Here is a 10,000-nt window from a genome sequence, read left to right as displayed (position 1 = left end):
TCATGATGAAAGTTGCTGATGAAAGTATGAGGATGTATATAAAAATGTCAAATCAACAGGAAAGTAAGGAAACTATATCTATACTTACTACTTACCCTTTAATATTATATTCATTTGGTTACTTTAAATATGTACATGTTATATGTACAGTGAGTTACTCGTTATTCTACATTCATTATCTTTTATTTGTTTCAGTCATTAGACTGCGGCCATGCTGGAGCACCGCCTTCAAGTGTTTAGTCGATCAAGTCGACGCCAGTTTGTTTTTATCGGTCCCGTTTTGCCGAACTGTTAAGTTACGGGGGACGTAAACAAAAAAAGCACCAGTTGTCAAGCGGTGGTAGGGGACAAACACAAAAAGGCACAAACACAAACACACACACACACACACACACACACACACACACACACACACATGTGCAGATAGATAAATAGATAGATAGATAAATAGATAGATAGATAGACCTACAGACAGATAGATAGATAGATAGATAGATAGATAGATAGGTAGGTAGGCAGGCAGGCAGGCAGGCAGGCAGGCATGCAGACAGACAGACAGACAGATAGATAGATAGATAGATAGATAGATAGATAGATAGATAGATAGATAGATAGATATTGAGAAAAGAGGTGGTAGCCAGAATTTTGGAAAAAGAATTTGTTTTTTATTTAGTCATTATTATAAACACTTTCGTTCGTTTTTCGAACTTGTCAAATAAAATTTTTTTGTGAATGTACAAACAGGTTGTTTATTTATATTAAAACAGATGTTTTTTTGTTTTATTTTGTTTAGAAGAGAACATTGTTTATGATTTTCTTTGGGGGGGGGTTGTAGGAGGAGGTTCCAGGACAATGGAGATAGATAGATAGTCAGACAGAAGGTGGAGGAAGGGACCCCGCTTCAATTTTTACTGCCATTCATTTATTTATTTATTTATTTATTTATTTATTTAGTAATCTACCATTCTATTGAAATGGGTTCAAGGATGGTGACTTCTCCAAGAAGCCAGTTTTAGGATGAGGTGCGGTCATCACTGAGAGCATTTTTGTTTTTTTTTTGTTTTTTCTTTTTTCCGTTTTCTCCTTCTTTTTCTTGGGTGCCTACCTACCTATCTATCTATATTTAAATATATATGTATATATGTGTGTTTGTGTTTGTGTGTGTGTGTGTGTGTGTGTGTGTGTGTGTGTGTGTGTGTGTGTGTGTTTGTGTGTGTGCGCGCGTGCGTGTGTGCGCGCGTGCGTGTGTGTGCGCGCGCGTGTGTGCGCGCGTGCGTGTGTGCGCGCGCGTGTGTGTGTGTGTTTGTGTGTGTGCGCGCGTGCGTGTATGTGCGTGTGTGTGTGTATTTCTGTGTGTGTGTGTATTTCTGTGTGTGTGTGTGTGTGTGTGTGTGCGTGTGCTTCGTGTGTGTATGTGTGCCTATGAGTTCATGTGTTTAGAAATATGTCTATGCCTACCACTAACTATGAAAAAAACTATGGAGAAAAATCCATTATGAAAACGAAACCACAACAACAACAAAATACGAGGAAATCGAAAACAAACATAGACACCAACCTCAAAGGAACCGGACTAAAGTATCGAACTTCTGGTTACCCTAGCACATGTGGAGAAATGACCTCCATCTCACTCCAGGTGCAGACTAGAAACCTATATTCTGCAATACACAAAACTGCAATAAGCCAACACATAGAAATATAGAAGACAACCATCAACCCATGATATCAAACACCCTAGACGGACAAATACATGGGGAAAAAGACATGAAAAACAACATATAGACAACCACCAACCCGTAATACCATGTACCCTAGATGGATGATTACATGAGAAGAAAGACAAAAAGAATACGGACAACGCAGAAGCCACAATATGAATAACCGCCATGGTAACTCAAGAAAGTCACGATTTACGACCAAAAATCCCATATATCCTGAATAGCCCAAAAAGCATGGAAGATGGGAAGAAACAGAACCTATAGACAACGGAATTCGTACAAAAAACATGAACCATTCCCCCCCTCCCCCGCCTACGTGGGAACCAGAACCCCGAAATCAGAAAATGGAGACACGGTAACACAATTCTGTTTTTAGGGAGAAAATATCACAACCAGACACCAGATCCGACACAACACAAAATTTTAATGCACACACAGAACATGTAGACCCAAAGATCATAAATTTGTTAAATAGAAACCTCAACAGAACATCCTATTAAAAGGTTTCGAATTTACCCCGATACCCACCCCTAATCTCATTGAACTGAAATCTGATATTGAACATTTCAACCGCCACCTCTGACTTATAGAATTCTTCGGCAATAAGGATATAAATGATGACTCAATAGTCAGAAATAAATCCCACTTCTCCACCTAAAAGGGAAATGACAAATGTTTAGTTTAGAGGCGAATATAGACACAATTTCAAAATTTACCTTAAAAACCTACAGATGCAAACAAAACCTTCGTGAAGAGGAAAAGGAAGCCTCACTAACACTGAAGAATGACAACTCAATCATCCTAAAAGAAGCTGATAAGGGAGGGGCGATAGTAATCATGGACAAGGACTACTATAAAGACAAAATATTGGAAATTTTAACAAGCCAAACCTACTACAAGGAAGAACCAAGACACCCGGAAAAAAACAATAATGAATAAAATCAGAATACTAATCAATGACTACCATAATTCCTTCACAGACAATGAGAAAGATTATATATGCAACTCTGTAATCAAAGAGAACGATTTCTACGGATTGCCCCAAATCCACAAAAGCTCCGAAATACAAAGTGCCATAAATAGGCAGAAGAACCAATACATAAAAATTCTAAGGCCTGCTGACCTCAAACTAAAACCAATAGTTGCTGGACCGCAAGCACCAACACAACAACTAAGTCATTTTTAGATATATTCCTAAAACCTTTGTGCCCTTTAATACCCAGTTATATACGGGATGACATAGACTTCATCCAGCACATCTCATCCACTGTCCAAGAAGGCACTATACTTACAAGTTTTTATGTCACCAATCTTTATACCAATGTACCTCACGCTTTAGGCCTGGAAGCAGTCAAGTACTGGGTAGAGAAACATAGAGGACGGATAAATGAACGCTTCAAGACTGACTTCATCATGAAGGCCACATGCCTGGTACTAGAAGAAAATAATTTTAGATTTGATAATAAAACATATCGACAGATAAAAAGGAACGGCTATAGGATCGCGGTTTGCACCCTCATGTGCGAACTTTGTCATGGGATACTTGGAAGAAAATCTTTATGAGGAAGTAGAGAAAACTTTTGATCAGGAGTACAAGAAATATATCATTAAAAAGTCAAAGTGGCATGCAATGGGACTATTTTCTACTGTAAATGCTCCACCTAAATTCACAAATGTATATGTATTCAAAATTCCAAAGTACGTATATATTTACACATAGGTACATGATCTTATAAACAGGTTACATACGTTTTCTAAATGCGTATTTATAACATATTTGACGCATTCCGTGCAAAAGCTACAGATGTATATAATAAGCATTATTATTTACATTCACTGCAAAAGTTCCCGAAGAACAGTATTTCTTGCATAGACACGAGGCAACACCAGTGCACTTTGTCCTTTAGAATTTCCAATCTGTAATTTCAAATTATTTCTATTTTTGTTCTGTTTAAATCAAGAAATACAAGCATGCTGTGTAATAAGTAAATAGGCTAAAACTGAATATATGTTAGCCCCCGGTAAGATGAATATAAAAAGTAATAATGGAATATAGAAAGATATATGAATTAAAACAATTAATAGTGGAATAAAAGTAAATACAAAAACATATAGCGGATTGAATTTATATTGATGACACAGAGCGTATATATATCGATAACTAACATTGCCTTTTCCTTACCGCACAAGTATTTTCAGTTGTATTTTTTATAACCCTTCACAAAAAAACGACCACTTCCCCCAACCCATTTTTTTATACGCCCAAATCAAGTTACTAGTATCTATTTGTGTGATTATTTGTGTGATTACAAACTTAGTATGATCAACAAAGATCACAAATCACTTGTGATTACATGAATATATCTATATTCATGTATACTTGTTTCAGTCATTTGACTGTGGCCATGCTGGAGCACCGCCTTTAGTCGAGCAAGTCGACCACAGGACTTTTACTTTGTAAGCCTAGTACTGATTCTATCGGTCTCTTTTGCCGAACCGCTAAGTTACGGAGACGTAAACACACCAGCATTGGTTGTCAAGCGATTTTGAAGGACAAACACAGACACAGAAACATACACACACACACACACACACACACACACACACACACACATATATATATATATATATATATATATATATATATATATATATATATACATACATATATACGACGGGCTTCTTTCAGTTTCCGTCTACCAAATCCACTCACAAGGCTTTGGTCGGCCAGAGGCTATAGTAGAAGACACTTGCCGAAGGTGCCACGCAGTGGGACTGAACCCAGAACCATGTGGTTGGGTTCATATATACATGTGTGTGTGTGTGTGTGTGTGTGTAGATAGATAGATAGATAGATAGATAGATAGATAGATAGATAGATAGATAGATAGATAGATAGTGAGGAATGTAAATGTATAGAAAGAGACAAACCGGCTGATTGAAAGATGTGTGTAATACGTACATGTATGCTTCGTGAGGATGTTTTCGCGTCCGTGTGTGTGTGTGTGTGTGTGTGTGTGTGTGTGTGTGTGTGTGTGTGTGTGTGTGCGTGCGTGCGAGCACTTGTGACATTCTCCATATCGGATCATCCCGTTTTATATTCATTTCTAAAACACCCTCTCTATCTCTTCATCTGACTCCTACATTACCACTTACTTCTCTTCAGTGTCAATTCTGCAGCATTGCGCACCATTCTGTCTAGTTAGGTGTTCCGATAATAAAATGAAAACTACTTCAAATTCCGTAGTAAACATTCTTCTCTCATTCCCTCACTTAACCTTGCAACACGAATGTTTCCTCAATAACAATGGCTTCAAATTTTGGTACAAGACCAGCAATTTCGGAATGAGGAGGTAAGTCGATTACATGGACCCCAGTACTCAGCTGGTACTTATTTTATCGACTCCGGAAGGATGAAAGGCAAAGTCGACTCCAGCGGAATTCGAACTCAAAACGTTAAGTTGGAAGAATTTCCGCTAAGTATTTTGTCCGGCGCACTAACGATTCTTCCAGCTCGCCCGCTTTAATAGTGGTATCAAATTTTGGCACAAGGCCAGCGATTTTTTGGGGTGGGAAGGGGTACTCAAGTGGTACTTATTTTATCGGCACCGAAAAAGATGAAAGGAAATATCGAAACCGGCGGCATTTGAATTGAGAACGTGAAGTCAGAAGAAATGACGCTAAGAAATTTCGGCGCGGTAACGATTCTGCCAGCTCACCGCCTTTATCCCCTTTAACAGGGTTCACTAGACTTTTTTTCACGGCGGACCAGATAACTGAGAGAATGGCGAGCGTGGGCCGTCATTCAATACAATACAGTGACAACCAACATATCTATTTATCAAATGACAACCAACATATCTATTTATCAAAAAATTATCAAAGAAGGCGACGTTAGTAATAAGATAGTTACATCACACCCAGCGCGCACGTATCCGAATCTCACAAACCAAGCAGCAAAAAAGTTTAGTGAGATTTGTGAAACTGGTGCTTAGCTTTTAAGATATCATCAATATTTGCCTTGGAATTGCTGCATCCAACCAAGAGAATTGCTTTCAAATGTTCATCAGTCAACCTCGTTCGATGTGCTGACTTCACAGACTTCATTTTTGAAAATGTTTGCTCACAGACATTAATTGTTCGAAACACTGACGCCATACCAGAGGCAAATGAACTCGCATTGCAGGTCGATATACGAAAAGTACATTGCGGTAGCAGGCCGGATGAACTGACCTCGCGGGCCGTAGTTTGGTGACTCCTGCCCTACAATATTGACAATAATTTATACAAGTATTTTCGATTATTTTTCGGGTATCTAGATACATCTAAGGTAACGCATATTGGTGATGGACTAGAACACTATTTTAGACACAACCTGGAACTCTTAGCTCTTTTATCTTCTTTTACCTTTCTAGATGTCTTCTGGATCTCAGGAGTGTCCAACCACCGATTTTGGTGTGTTTACGTACCCGTAAATTAGCGGTTCAGCAAAAGAGACCGATAGAATAAGTACTGGGCTTACAAAGAATAAGTCCTGGGGTCGATTTGTTCGACTAAAGGCGGTGCTCCATCATGACCGCAGTCAAATGACTGAAACAAATAAAAGAATATATATATATATATATATATATATATATATATATATATATATATATATATATATATATATATATATATATATATATTATACACAGCCTTGGTTTTTTTTATCTTATTACGAAAAGTAAATCATATATATCTTTTATATATATATATATATATATATATATATATATATATATATATATATATATATATATATATATATATATATATATATATATATATATATATAAAAGATATATTTATACTTTTTTTTTTAAGATATATTGATGCTTGTACTTTATCTCAATATTCCATCCTACTTTTACATCAACTTCTATTAATATACCTTTGTGCTACAAAGTAATATGCAAAGTAGCACGTTTTTTCCTGACGGGATATTATATTTTAGTTTTAGTTAGACAAGTATTCCAATATAACTTTAAAAATGTATTCATTGCATACGTATTCTTTTATTAATTTACGATATTGCATCAAGTATTGCCATTTATTTAGATTAGTTACTGTGTCTTAATATGATACTATATCAATGGTTATCCCGCATTGTAAGTTAATCTCTACTCTCTTTACTCATTAAGTTTGCACGGTTTTATTACTCCACATATAGTCATATTTATACAGTTCACACATATCTTTATGTATATGCTAAAGTTCTTGCTATCGTAAGTAATTTTGCATAATAAATTTCATGCTTATTCCCCTTCGTTCACCTTTCTCGAATCAAGCTTTATTTCACTTCTTTCCTTATCTATTAGAATATTCTAAGATATCTTCCTAATCGTACTTTCTTCTATACTAGGTCCAATATTCACTCCCGTTTTTCATTAATATACCTCTATGCTATATAGTAGAATATAAAAAGCACGTTTTTCTCTGGCGGGATATAATACATTAGTTTATCATGATTTACAATATTACATCAAATAGGTATTTTTGCATATACATTTACCTACGTTATGTATTCTTTTATTATTTCATTGCTTTAGAGTTTTGTACCTTGTATTGCCATTTATTTAGATTGATTACCGTAACTTAATATGATACAACATTAATGGTTACCCATATTTACTATCCATCTTTAATTTCCTTCCTTCTAAACGTTTATTTACGTAATTAGTCGAATATGAAAATTTATTCTTTACACAAATCCATTGGATTCTCCCCCTTTCTCCTTCCACTTGCAAATTTTTTTTTTTATTACCATTATTATTAATTTTAAGAATTCTCTGCGGTTCATTATGTCTTCTTTTAATTTAAACTCTTAGTATAGCGTTCATAGCCTCTCTCCCAAAACAGCTCCCTGTAAACTAGCGTTCTTGTTTCTAACGGTCATTTAACTTAGCTATATAGTGTTATTCCTCGTACGTAATCTTAGCATTCAGCACAAGTCTTGCATTTGTAAAATGGTTTCCTGATGATAAAATTACATGTATAAACCAGCATCTCTTGTTCTTTTGGAGTAGGGTGCATATAATTTTTGAAACATGTGTAGGAATTAAAGGAACTTATTGATTATATGCGTTTTGCTCCATTTATTATTATTCTTTATATCAACTCAAAATACATCACTTTAACATGGAATTTCTACCCCTTAACCAGGTATAATATCCTAGTTTCTGTGAGATTTTTACTACCCTGGTAACTATTAACATATTTGCATTATCGAAGTTTTTCAACCAAGATAATATTAATATATACATATATATATATATATATATATATATATATATATATATATATATATATATATATATATATATATAATATAGATTTAATCAAAAGATTAAATGTGGTACTTAAAATGTTTGAGGCACCAGAATTTGGTAGGGTAAAAACCCCAAAAAAATCAAGGGAATTGGTGAATAAAATTTGAAGAAAAGCAACAAAAATTCAATAGATTGTAACAGTACGTACGTTTCGTACGTACTGCTACAACCTATTGAATTTTTGTTGCTTTTCTTCAAATATATATATATATATATATATATATATATATATATATATATATATATATATATATATATATATATATATATATTTAAATATACAGGACAGGGAATCATCAATTAGTAATAAAATTAATAATTAACAATTATGCCGGGTAGCTCAGTATGAAAAAACCTTTTCGGTAAAGTCATTTATAATCATAAATATATAGGGATTGGCAGAAAACCTGCTTCTCCAACATACTGAGAATTCAGAAACAGCAGCCAAAGAACTACTGATTCTAAAAATTACGAATTTTTCTCTAATTGATAGCGATATTCATGGTACACACAGAACCAAAGACAGAAGAGAAGAGTAAAAAAAAAAAAACTTGCCTTTAATTAATTTGGTACGAATCGTTTCACGATTAATGGTAAGAAATTACCTCATTTCGATCTTCAGCCAAATATTTTAATAAATTTGCCAATGTCTGAATAACTCAAGTAAATTTTGACCATGCGACATCAAGACCACGTGAGGCAGACATTAAGAAATTTATCGGCCAGTGAGTTTAAAATCCCTCACCCTAATGAATTCAATTCAGTGTGTATCATAAATAGTCCCGCATAGAAAAAAGTCCCGTACGACCTGTAGCGGTTTAGCTGACCATCTTAGAGGTATTACTAAATATAGAAATATACAGGGTAGGGAATCATCAATTAGTAATAAAATTAATAATTAACAATTATGCCGGGTAGCTCAGTATGAAAAAACCTTTTCGGTAAAGCCATTTATAAGCATAAATATATAGGGATTAGCAGAAAACCTGCTTCTCCAACATACTGAGAATTCAGCAGCCAGTTTTTGGAATCAGTAGTTCTTTGGCTGCTGTTCTGAATTCAGAAACAGCAGCCAAAGAACTACTGATTCTAAAAACTGGCTGCTGAATTCTCAGTATGTTGGAGAAGCAGGTTTTCTGCTAATCCCTATATATTTATGATTATATATATAAGCAATGTTAATTCTCTAAATGAAGTATTAACAGTAACTGCACGATAAAGTGTAGTATATTGCCACTTAAGTGTGGCTGACCCCTAGGGGTGGATGTTACTGTTGCTTTTAGCCCCAGGAGGACATCTCCTCCAGCTGGCTTATCGACACACGACTGTGTCCTACATCCACCCCTAGGTGTCAGCCACACTTAAGTGGCAATATACTACACTTTATCGTGCAGTTACTGTTAATACTTCATTTAGAGAATTAACATTGCTTGTTTTCACCTTTTCGATATCAGTGAAGAATTTCACTTGAAAAGAAGATATAAGATTGCCAGGTTTTTGTCTCTCTCACCAAGGTCAGCGGCTATCGGACGCCGACGAAGGGAAATAACCCTGAAATCCGGATCCGTTCGTGCTGCAGATGTTGGTGAGAGGGATAACTACCCTTGGCAAGCAGGACACAGTCGTGTGTCGATAAGCCAGCTGGAGGAGATGTCCTCCTGGGGCTAAAAGCAACAGTAACATCCACCCCTAGGGGTCAGCCACACTTAAGTGGCAATATACTACACTTTATCGTGCAGTTACTTTTAATACTTCATTTAGAGAATTAACATTGCTTGTTTTCACCTTTTCGATATCAGTGAAGAATTTCACTTGAAAAGAAGATATAAGATTGCCAGGTTTTTGTCTCTCTCACCAAGGTCAGCGGCTATCGGACGCCGACGAAGGGAAATAACCCTGAAATCCGGATCCGTT

The sequence above is a fragment of the Octopus bimaculoides genome, chromosome 1, assembly GCF_046866305.1.
Source record: "Octopus bimaculoides isolate indiv1 chromosome 1, ASM4686630v1, whole genome shotgun sequence".
In the NCBI taxonomy this organism is placed as follows: domain Eukaryota; kingdom Metazoa; phylum Mollusca; class Cephalopoda; order Octopoda; family Octopodidae; genus Octopus; species Octopus bimaculoides.
This window is presented reverse-complemented; position numbering follows the sequence as displayed.